At 43.2% G+C, this 10,749-nt stretch overlaps 1 long non-coding RNA gene across 1 annotated transcript in view; it reads right to left on the bottom strand.

The window, feature by feature from the left end:
* Positions 1–234: 234 nt before the first annotated feature.
* LOC115088794 overlaps positions 235–10,749 on the bottom strand; it is a 32,576-nt gene continuing 22,061 nt past the window's right edge. Inside the window, exon 4 of the long non-coding RNA XR_003855885.1 lies at positions 235–292. This is a non-coding gene — a long non-coding RNA (uncharacterized LOC115088794). The remainder of the gene's footprint in view (positions 293–10,749) is intronic.

Raw genomic sequence — 10,749 nt, 5'->3', positions numbered from 1 at the left:
ATTTGTTTTGTATTTTGTAATCTGATTAATAATGTATTTGTTTTTTATTTTAAACTAGCTGTACCCGGCCACGCGTTGCTCTGGCTCAGTCTGGTTAAATGGAAAAGAAAGAAAAGAGAAAGCGCACGTTTCGAATATGGTTAATTTCACAATGCTTGTGGGTATACAATATTTTTTGTTGTTCCATTGTCTGTGCAGATATAGAGATTGTCTGGTTTTCCGACTCTAGAACACGCAACATATAATTGTCCATGTGAGAAGCAATCCGTGTCTAGATGTAAACCGCATAATTCTAGAAATGAAAAAGAATGAAAAAAGAAAAAACATAAACTATAGTCAGTAAATGAACGGTATAGTAAACGACACAGCTCAATTCCAACGCAATGTCACACGAAATAAATCAAAATTAAAATAAATCGAAATCTATGAAAATTCAATTTAACAATGCAATTGGAAACATTGAAATGAAATCGTAAAATATTTAGTCCAAGCCATTAAGCCCATTAAAACGGGCGAGATTTTTGTCCCCTCTCCTCCTACGTCTTTGCTCTGCTCCACTCTCCCCCCCCCCCCCCCCCCCAGCACCATGAAGGGCCAGAGGCGGCGGCGGTGGTAGGAGCTGCAGCGTTGGCCGAGGGGGATCTCGCGAGGCATAATGGTCCTGTCATCCCAACTCCCTCCCTCTTCCCCAGTGGCGGAGGGACAGGCTCAGACCACTTTCACTCTATCCTTACAGGCCCCAACTCCTTTGCTCTCCCATTCCCCTGTACACTCAACCCCTTCCACTGTAACCTATAAGTGGAGAGCTGGGGGGGGGGGGGGGGTTAGAGAATCTCTCTCTCATACAGCCCCCTACATAGGCTTCCTCTCTTTCTCTCTCTTGCACATACACTCTCCCTCTGTCCCTCACACATGCACGCCCAATCCCTCTCACACACATACATAATCCCTCATGTAGTCTCCCTCTCTCTCTCTGGCACTCACACTCGCCTTCAGCGCACATTACCACACTTCTCTCTCACATAGTTAAAACAGGAAGGATTTTTGTCCCCTCCCCACCTAAGTCTTTGCTCTGCACTCGCAAGAGCTTGCAAAGTTCCCATGCCAGTTGTGTCTGGGAGAGAGAGGAAAACACTCCGTCCCCCCCCTTCACAAAGGGCAGGCGGCAGGCACTGCAACAGATTTGGGACATGTTGCCTAGCTTACTTTGCTCTTTCTGGCAGACCTGTGCTTTTAAGAAATCCGATTGGGGGCTTGAGAGGGAGGAGGGAGCAGGGCTCTGGCTTTCACTTTCGTCACGGTGCTTTGCTGGGAGTGGGGGTGGAGCGATGCCCATGTAAATTCTTCCCGTGGTGGCTGAGACCCACGGGCGGGCTGACAGCACTGCCTCCCCCCGCCCCCCCCCCCCCCCTCCACGCAGTTGCAGGATATTTACTTGGCTTCTCCTTATCAGCGGGACTCAGGGGGTGGGGGAAGAGGGCGAGCTGTTCTCTGTTCAGCTCTTTGCGCTTTGGCTGCTGCAGGCTGCAGCTGCTTGTGATCTCTTCACAGCCGCTTTCTACTGTATTTGCTCTGCTCCGGCCGTCCCAACTCCCTCCCCCCCTTGCCCGGCGGTGGACGGACTGGCTCGGCAACTCTTCTACCCTTTCCTCCTCCTGTGTGTAACTGTCCGGCAGTCCCTACTCCCTCCACCCTTCCCCAGCGGGGGAGGAATGGGCTGAGCCATTTCTCGGAGAGGCGACTCATCTGCCCTTTCCTCCTCCCCTCTGTGACACCCAGCACGTAGCGCAGAGCTCTATGGTCTGCACATGCGCGGTAGAGCTGCTCTCTACTGCGCATTTGCGGGCCGTGGGTCAGAGCCCATTTATATTGTAGATAGCGTGTGTTGCTTGTACGTCCAACAGATGGTGCTGTTTTTCCAAAAAAGCATGTTTTTACCTGTCCCAGGTGTGACATCTATATAATATAGGTATATAAAAACACATGCGTATTCGAATACAACTTTGTGTCAAAATTTCAAAGCAATCGGCGAAGAACTTTCAGAGATTTAAGATTTTGAACAAACGAACATTTACATTTTTATTTATATAGATTATATTGTCATGTAATTTTGGTTACCTACTATGTGTGTTTTATTGTACTCCACCCTGAACATAGGAAGGGCGGGCAACAAATGGTTTTTTAAAAATAAATAAATAAATAAGATCACTGTTATTATTTCAATAATTCCTCCAGTCGGCTCTCTTGATGATTTGCAGGTCACTTGGAACAAATACACCCTTATTCAACTACAAACAAGCAGGAACACAGCTCAATCACACTTCCAAACAGAAAGAAATGGACTTCAAAGCTCAATCACAGTCCCAAATAGAAATATACTTCAAGGCAGAATCAGTCAAACTCCCCTCAGCAAGCAATAGCTTAGTAAGACAGACAGACCACTTTTTACCAGTGCCAAGTCCTCTCTGATCCCAGCAGCTCTTGCTTCTACAGCAGCTCTCTCACGACTCCTATTTACCGAGTCTTCATTCTGCATCTTTCTATTGTAGCTGTCTTCTCCAAGAAGGCACAACCTTTACTATACACTATGAAGTTAATTTTCAGTAAACCATGGAGCATCAAAATAATAAGGAGTTTGCCTTTTTTCAGTTTACTCCAGCAAAAATCCAATGGGCACCTACTTGAGATCTCTATATTTAAGAGTAAAATTTCAAGTTATGAGTATAAAGTAGCATATTTCGTAGCAATTTTCATTAGCCTATTTATGTGTGCAAAGTCCATTCACGCACATAAAACCTTTTGAAAATTCAGCCAGATGGAGTGGGTTTTCAAAAGCATTCTGTACATTAAATTAGCAATTTTCAAAAGTCCATTTATGCACATAAAACCTAGTTTTACGTGTGTAAATCCTTGTGAAAATTATCTCCTTACTGTTTTGCACTGTTTTATCTCCTCTTGATGATTTTTATCTTTATATTTAAAAATGATGGTGTCTGTTGGGTTGTCCTGGAGGACAAATGAGATGCATGATGTGGGGAAGTCCATCCTGGATGCACCTGTGAGCTCATTGACTGTGGGCAGGGTGTGTGGAGGGCTACAAAATAAGGAGGGGGCAGAGGCTGGGGCTACGTGGCTCAGTCAGAATGAGGGACAGGAGAGCTTACCAATTTGCAACGCTAGTATGTTGGGGAAGGATGGATATGAAATGTGTTGATTTTGTATATTCTTCTGCAAGATGTCATCATACATTCCTCATTTTTCTAACTGTATATTCTGCTATACCTTGCTCTGGACACCTTTTGCAGTTAAGTGTGTAACATAAACATTTTTTCTTATTATACTTATTTAAATATTTGTTCTACTTTTCTGTTACAGATGGGTAAAAATATCACCATCACTCTAAAATTCCACCTAATATATGTGAATTGTGTTCTAGGCATAACCAGGATTCTCTTGATTGTGATCACACATTAAAAACAAAATCACACAGTAAATTTAGTGAAATTCTAGATTGTGTTTGGAACTTTGTCTTGATCCATGTAGTTGTTCAGAGAGTGTGCCATGGCCTGCTCTGCTAGGTACAAGAGCAGGTACCACATCTGGACAGGGGACCTTCCTTAGAGAGGTCAGGTGGTCTTCTGCCTGGAGCAGCCGCCGTTCCCTGCAGGTTGGGTCCTTGGGTGCAGGCAGCTGCCAGGACTTACCACATGAAGCAAGACCCAGGAGTGGAGGTCGTGAACAGAGTGGAAACCAATTTCCAGGAACAAAGCAGACATTATGATCCAGCAGGCAACTGGAAGCACCCAGGAAAAGGCCAGGCAATAGAGTATCAGAGAGCAAAACTGTTGAACCAGCAATGGTATGTCAGGCTAGGATACCTTATATACAGCTCTCTATTTGGGACACACCTAATGCTGGTCCAATAGGGAGCCTCTGGTGGTGGGGCTCATTAATGCTGTTTTAGATTCATGGTTTCTACGGGATTTTTGATGAGCTAGTTCCAGTAGCTCCATTGTGTTCAAGATGCCTTGAAGAACTGGAGCTGCAGGTCTGAGTCCTGCTACCCTTGACATAGTGGAGGAATAGCCCAGTCTTTCCAGTGGTTAGAGCAGCAGGCAAGCCAGGGTAAAAATACTACTAAAGTTGCTTGTAGCATTGGACAAGTCACTTCACCCTCCATTGTTTCAGGTACAAACTTAGGGTTATATTTACTAAGCCATGAAAAATGCTGTTTATCGTGCAATAGATTTAGCAAAATAACATGCGTATGGAAATGAGCTCAGTACACAGCAGTAGGTAGTATAGTGCTGGTTACGTTCATGGAACTTTGTCTTACAGACCTCAATCGAGGAAACTTAAAGAATTAATTTTAACATATTCATTGTTTGTTCACAGTTGCTTGAAGAGAACAGATTTTTGGTCCCTCGACACAGACCGTGTTTCGCCACATGGGCTGCGTCGGGAGGGACAGGAGCCCAAAGGACGAGCGGTAAGGCCAGTTATGTAGGAGTGATGAATATGTAGAGGAGCCCTGCAGAGGAATCAGATGAGCTTATAACAGTTAATAGGGAATGCAGCAGCCATCATGAATTTGCCTTTGTTTTGAACCACTCATTAGCATCCCCAGTACTTTGCATTTAATCTGGAAAACAATTATCTTCAGGAGACACTGCTGCACCAATTTACACATTATTATATCCAACAAGATGGTAGCCAGTGCTAGGGGAATGCTTGAGTTCATAAGAGGGAGTATAACTTGGAGAAAAGAGAAGGTGATTATGCTATTGTACAGGTCATTAGTGTGACCTTACCTGGAATATTGTGTTCAGTTCTGGAGGCCTTATATCCAGGAGATTAGAGACGAGGTACAGAGGCTGTCTAGAGAAGGGCTACCAAAATGGTGCTGGATTATGACACTTAGAAACCTAAACACGTATACCCGAGATATTCGAATAACCTGAAAGGTGTTAATAATGCACAAGAAGCAAAGCTATTTCAAGGGAAATAATGTTTTGGAATAAGGGGTCATGATATGAGGCTTCAAGGTGGTAGACTGAGGAACAACATGAAGAAATATTTTTTCATGCAAAGGGTGGTGGGAGTATTTAACACCCTCCTGGGGGGGATGATAGCAACCAGAAAAAGAGTCATGGAATTTTTTTTAGCTCATGCCTTTTCATTGGCAGCTCAAGGCACATTCCATTCAGATACAGCAGGTATTTCTCTATCCTCAGAGGGCCTACAAGCTAAGCACCTAATTTACTGAGACCTTTCTACCATTCTTTGCCTGTCAGAAATTAGCCCCTAATGAGATAATGGAGGTTAAAGTGACTTGCCAGTGGTCTCAGGGAATATGAGCAGGATTTGAAGCTTGGGATCCCTGCATCTCAATCTACTACTCAAACCATTTAGCTACTCCTCCAATCTTTAAAGAATTAGCCACAAAAAGGCATGGGTTAAGCACAGACGATAAAATTATTATTTTATTTTGATTAATCGCAATCTCATAGTACATTGGGAAAGCAGAAATACAACCTAGTGTCATATGTTTAAAGACGTCCAGCGGCCCATCTGCAGGAGGCATGGAGATGGCGAGACATTTCACTGGGTCCCCCTTTCTTCTTGCTGAGATGCCACCGCTCCTGCTTGTGTGGGTCCACTCTAGGGTCACATCTGTAGCTCGCCCTCTTGTGAAGTCATCTAACAGTGGTGGGACACTTCTGGCAGAACACTCCCGAAGGGTGTACCAAAGGGGTGTACCCTTTTGAAAGGAGGGAGTGGGAGGGTTAGGTATTTTGGGAGTAATTGGTTTGGGAGGCAATGTTTTAAATGTGACCTTTGTTCGGGGGTTTACTGCTTCTCCTAAGGCCATAAAGTATTTATTCTTTCGGGCTACTCTCTCCATCAAATTCACATTTTCTGCAGATCCGGGGGTGGGGGTGGGGGAGGAATCCTTCTTGGCACAGGTGATGGAATGTTCCTCCTTAAGTGTAGCAAAAAATGACAGGAGTCACGTGGCACCTTATAGACTAACCAATTTTTTGAAACACGAGCTTTCGAGGACAGAAAGCTCCTGCTTCAAAAAACTGGACTCTTTCGCAAGCTCATAGGTCAATAAATTGGTTAGTTTATAAAGGTACCACCCGACTCCTGTCATTTTTGCTACACCAGACTAACACAGCTATCCTCCTGAGATTCTCCTTAAGTGTGTGAATCTCTCTGGTACTGTATCTTCCTTAAGGACGGACAGTCTGGACACAGTCTGGGTGTTCAAATAAAATGTACTGATTAGTTCCAAAATGTCAGTCATAGTCCAGTATACTTTCCACAATTGAAACTGTACATTATAATTATTTACATAGTCTCTCTGCTTGGTTGCTGGTGTCCATTTCTCTAGTTTCTGGGCGGAAGCGTGCCACTTTTTCCTCATCAATGTACGGACAGCCCTGGGTGTAGGGGAATCCTACAGGGGAACCCCAAGAGCACACAAAAATCCTACCTGAGTCCCTTTGGGGTGGAGATCCAGCTGGGAGTCTCCAGATCTTGATGTTCTATCTCACACTGTCTTTCAATTTGTATGACTTCTTGGGGGGGCGGGGGGGAAGAGTCCAATATTTCCAGTCTTGAATAAAGTTCTCAATCTCCTGATTCCAGTCTGGGAAGGGGTGGGGAAAAAACCTCCATATTAACCAAAAGGGGAACACATCTAAATTTCTCTACGTCCAAAAATCTCACACTGGGTAATGCTGTCACTGTCTTGCTTCCTCTAGGGAGTAGAAGGCTAGTTCACAGCTAGTTCACATGTCCCCAGCCCCTGCTTTCTAGATTGGGGGGAAGTTTGCCTCTCTCTAAAGGATACTGTGTGCACCCTAGACTGAGAAAAATTATTCAGAACCTGACCAAAATTCCAAAAAAATCTCTCTTCCAAAAATGAAGCAGACCCCCCTCAGACAGGAGATGTACTGATGAGGAATCTCCTCTGAACGCAGGAAAACACCAAATTGAGTTAGTGGGCCCAACTTAGCAGGAGAAATGAAAACCAACTCCTTACTCTTCAAAAGCCAACTCAAAATGACCACGCTCTCTCTATCACTACCTCCCGCTAGTGCCATAGGCATAACTAATCACAATCAACTTGCTGGAAAGACTGAAATGGAATGGAAAATCCCACTAAGCTGTTATTACTAATGGGCAGGAATCTAGGGCCATCCAGTGGCTGATTGAAAGGTTGGCCACATTATTCTAGTGCTCCTTAACACTTGTGAGAGGAAGGATTGAAGAGGGATATTTTGTTCATTGTATTTATATGCTACTGTATATATATGCTATTATACTTACATTTGATTGGATTTATGCTCCATGATGTATTCTGATGATACTATGGGTCCTTTTGGAAGAGGGTGAAATATAAATCGAAAATGTAATGTAATGTATTAATAGCACCATACTCACCTGATTCAACAATGAGTATTGGGACTGCCAGAATTAATAGCAAGATAACCACTTGGTGAAGTTTGTTTGCAGGCTAGGATGGTAGAAATGATAAGCAGCTGGGTATGTCTGGTAGGCTACAAGTTCTATAATAACTAGAAATCCTAGCATAAATGCAGATACTCACATAGGCAGATCTGGCTGGCAGGCTAGGAGGCTGGATGTTCATCCAACAGCCAAGCTAGTATTCCTGACTATTTAGATTGTTACTGAGTTTTGTAATTAGGCACTGGGAAAGTGGATGCCGGAGGAAAAAAAGTAGGAATCTTGAATGTGCTTCTACCCAAAATGGTGGCATACAAAAGGAGGAATCAAAGGTTGTTTTGAATAAGGACAAATATTGCAGGTTTGCACATGGTAACACTCTGTGGCTGGCAGCTGGGATGTATTCTTTGCAGTGCAGACAGAATAACTAACTGATAGCATAGGTCAAAAGGTATTTTTCTACCATCATCTTCTGTGTTACTGTATATTCAAACAAGACCATCCTCAGCTCAATCTGCACGGACCTGATGAAGAGAACAGTTCATGAAAGCTAATCACAAATATATTAAGTTAGTCCAATAAAAAGAAATCACCTAAACTTCTTTGTTGACCTTTGTTTCTAGATATCCACAAGGACCAAAATGACAAGCACACTTTTTTCAACTGCCAAATTAAATTCTTACTACATTTACAATATGCTAGTACTGCTTTACATGGTGACTTAGTTTAAGTAACTACAGATAATATTGCTTCCTCCTTCCTTTCAACAGCTGGCAAGCTGTGCCTGCGCAATGAAAAGCTGTCAAACCTCAATATTCACTCAAAATGATCAATTGCATGAATTATTTTTGAAATAATATTAGTTGTTAAGAACAGTGGACCCATGTTTTTCTGAAAAACACTCCACAGTTCTAAATTAATAATAATTATTTATTTTTCTGACTTGATTTTTTTTAAATGAATCAGCTATTTAAAACGCATATACACATACTGAATGTGAAATGGCAGCTGGATATTGCTCAAATAAGTGACAAGGAATGGATTACTATCATCACATCTATTAAAGAAATGGAAATAAATATGCTCCATTAGAAATTTATTCATAATATATACTATTTGCCAGAAAATCTACATAGGATAAACTGATTAGGAAAATTAAAAAAAAAAAAAAACCAACCTCCACGACAAATGGATACAGCCAATAGACGGGCTTTTGTAAGATATCTGTGGTACTGTGTATGAATGCAGTTTTGGAACATCCAGCAATGTCACAATTTTGGACAGATGGTACAAAAATACTGACTAAGCTGGTATGATAAGATTTCCATCAGAGGCCAGGTTGCATTTACTAAGGATGTGTATTTGTTTTAAACAAATGAGTAAAATGCAACAAATGAGGCCATTAAAGGTTTGTACAAAGATAACAACATTTTGTGGTATTTTTGTACTCGTGCATTAAAAAAAAATGTTTCTTTGGTGGAGCCAGACCTTGACCTACTCCTTTCCCCATAGCATGGCCTGAAACTGGGTCCCATCGCTCAGGTTTAGGCCTGGGCCAGAGACCTAGGCCCAGGCCCAGTACCAAGCTTGGCTGAGGCTGGGGACCAGGCTCGAGCTCAAAGCCTAGGCACAAAGGCCCAGGACCAGGCATTCTGCAGGACTCTTTTCTTCTTCTATCAATGAAAAATGATGCTGCCCAGTGGAAGGATGTGCCTCAGTAACATTGCTGGGGTGTCTTACTCCTGAATGGACAGTGCCATATTGGTGCATGACTGTTGAAATATATGTCCATTCATCAATATTGCACTGTTCGGTCTGTTGGAAGGTGTCCAAATGATGTTACTGAGGTACATTCTTCCACCGGATGGCATCACTTCATTAAGAAGAACGAAGACCAGTGGAAGGCCTGGTCTTGAGCCTCCAGACCTACATCTTGGGCATGGGCCTAGGATAGGCCCAGGCCCTGGCGATATTCTTGGCATTGGACACATGCCTTGGCCCAGGTCTAGACCAGAGACTTGGTGATAGGCCCTGGCAACAGGCCTAGGCCTGGGACTCCACAAATAAACCCAGTCTCAAGCCATGGTCTGGTGTTGGGCCTAGGCCTAGGCACAGGTTCAGGTCTTGACAACACAACTCGGCTTCAACTGGGCCTTGATGTCAGACTTGGGTTTAGGACTGGGCCTCAGCATTTGAACCCAGGCCTAGGCCTGGCTTTGGCGATGAGATCCGGCCTCAGCTTAGCCCCAGCATCAATCCTGGGCCTGGGCCTAGGCCTGGGCCTCAGCATTGGACCTATGCCTAGATCAAGGTCCAAGTGTTGGGTCTGGTATCAGGTCTGGACCCTGGTCCATTTTTCCTTTTACAGTGAAGTTATTTGGGCCTTCCTCATTGACTTCAATGTAAAATGAACAAACGGATGAAACGAAGGAATTAATTTTTGGTTTTGTTTCAGATAAACCTGACAAATGACTGTGACCTACAAAATGAATGCATGAGCCAAAATGAATTTTTTCACCCTGCACATCCCTAGTAATTTCTTGGCTTAATCAGTTTCAGTCAGTATATGGGAAGTATTGCTCTAAAATGATGGTACTGTGCTTGGTACTGCACCGAAATGGTTTCCATACCATGATGGGAGGTGAGTTACTGATATCCATAGAGATAAAAGATAAAGACCTCAGAGTAATTATATCCAGTGATTTTAAGGTGGTGAAACAGTGTGACAATGCTGTGGACGCAGTCATAGAGATTCTAGGGTACATAAGGAGAGCCATAACTGATAGAAAAAGGAAGTTATGCAATTGTACAGCTCATTGATGAGGCCTCACCTGGAGCATGGTGTACAGTTCTGGAAGCCATGCCTCTGGAAGGAGAGAGAGGAGGAGGTCCAGAGAAGGGCTACCAAAATGGTACAGGGTCTGAACCAGAAACCCTGTGAGATAAAACTTAAGGATACATATTTGTGTGCCTTAGAGATTATTGGACATGATAGGATGCCATTGCAAAAGGCCACAAAGAAATGGGAGGGCATAACAACTGCTCTGGTGCTGGTGACTGAATTATTTTGGGATCTTATATTTGGACATAGGACATGAGGAGTGTTCGAGGGACCTAAAAAAAGGTGATCTTGCATGCTTAGCTAACCAAAAATGTGGTGTCCAATGGAGGAAAATATAATTATTTAAAAATATTTATGTTCCTCCTATAGCAGTATTCCTATGCTAAGCAGATTACAAACATCCATAAACAATTATAAAAAATAAAAACAAT

The sequence above is a fragment of the Rhinatrema bivittatum genome, chromosome 3, assembly GCF_901001135.1.
Source record: "Rhinatrema bivittatum chromosome 3, aRhiBiv1.1, whole genome shotgun sequence".
NCBI lineage: Eukaryota > Metazoa > Chordata > Amphibia > Gymnophiona > Rhinatrematidae > Rhinatrema > Rhinatrema bivittatum.
Note: the sequence above shows the minus strand (reverse complement) of the source record. Positions and strands in the feature narration are given on the sequence as shown.